Source organism: Palaemon carinicauda, chromosome 3 (genome assembly GCF_036898095.1).
Source record: "Palaemon carinicauda isolate YSFRI2023 chromosome 3, ASM3689809v2, whole genome shotgun sequence".
NCBI lineage: Eukaryota > Metazoa > Arthropoda > Malacostraca > Decapoda > Palaemonidae > Palaemon > Palaemon carinicauda.
The window spans coordinates 70,644,554-70,646,239 of NC_090727.1; positions in this window are offsets into that span (position 1 = coordinate 70,644,554).

Genomic DNA, 1,686 nt, shown 5'->3' on the forward strand with positions numbered 1-1,686 from the left:
GATTCTCCGGACATTCTGGTCCCTTTGGGACCTGCGGAACGAATGGACCTGCAGTGATAGCTGACCTATGGAAACCTTTGCAGGGGAATGGATCTTCTCGCCCTTTCCCCTTATTTGATGCTGTTCTCGGACTCGTCAAAACAAGGGGGGGGGGTTCCCATGTTCTGAATCAGGCCTATGGTCAGAACCAGAAGGGTACCTCCACATCAATCTGCTAGGAATGAAGGCCGTAGTCTGGCCCCTCAACACTTCCAACAGACCCTGGCGAGTCACTCCGTGGACGACAACTCCACGGTAGTGCCTTTTGTTTCAGAGAGCAGGGAGGTACCTTTTCATATCAACTTTCTCATCTTACAGTAGAGATACTGAGATGAACTGAAGTCCACTCATACCCTATCGGCTCGTTTCATTCCGGACAAGGAATGTGCCCTTCGACAGTCTGACCAGGACTTCACAGATAGAGAGTACCGAGTGGTCTTCGGCCCCCCTTGGTAGCCAAAAGGTCCTGCCCTTGTGGACCTGTTTGCGACAGCCTTGAATTTCAAGCTGCCCCTGTACTACTCCCAGTCCCAGACCCCAAGGCACTCTGGCAAGATGCTTTTCTACACGGTGGGACAACATCGACGTCTACATCTTCCCACCGTTCTGTCTGTTGAGAAGGGGGCCTCAGCAAGACCAGACTATCGGTCAACCTGTCGATGACTCTGATAGCTCCGCTGCGGCATCATGCAGAGTGGTTCCCAGAACTTCTGCATCTCCTGACAGAACTCCTGAGAGAGCTTCCCCCACAACTCGAGCTACTCAAACAACCACACTGCGACATCTACCACAAGTCGTAGCATCACTTCGGCTTCACGCCTGGAGACCATCCAGCATCCCCTCACAGAGAGAGGCATTCCGCAAGAAGTTGCGGAGGGGATGTCTCGACACCTGCGAAAGTCATCCGCAGGGGTCTATCAGGCGAAGTGGAGAATCTTCTGTGGTTGGTGTTGTGGGAGAGGTACCTCTCCCCTTGATGCCACAATTCCAGCAATAGCAGAGTCATTGTCTATCAGCGGGAGGAGATGCTCCTGTCGCTCTTGGTGGTGGAAGCCTATCGCTCAGCCTTTAGCCTGGCCTTCAGGCTGAAAGGAATATACACTTCCTCCTCGTGTGATCTTTCTTCGCTCATACGTAACTACGAACTTACCTGCCCCAGTCGGAACTGAGATCTCCAGGCTTCTGATCGTCACCGGTCTTGGAAGAAGGTGCTCCTGCTTGCTCTAGCCTCGGCCAAGCGTGTCAGCGAACGTCATGGTCTCTCGTACGGCGTCGCCCACTCAAGAGGATAGGTGGAGGTAACGTTCACGGTCGTCCCTGAGTTGGTTACTAGACTCAAAATCTGGGAGTCCTGGACCTTCGGTCGACTCCTTCAGGATTTCGAGTCTCCGTTCTGTAACAGATGACCCAGACCTTCTCCTACTAGGCCCAGTAAGGAGTCGGAAGGGTTATCTTAAAGAACAGCTGCAGTTCGTCCTCGCGTGCAAGCCCTGTTTGGGAGCGCAGGGAGGACGGAGAGGAGGGTCATCAAGAATGCCTTTTCAGCCTGGACTCAAACAGTCATCCATCACGCCTTGAATCCAGATCCTCCTCCGTCATGTTGCCTTAAGGCACACGATGTCAGAGACTTCGCAACGTCCCTGGCCT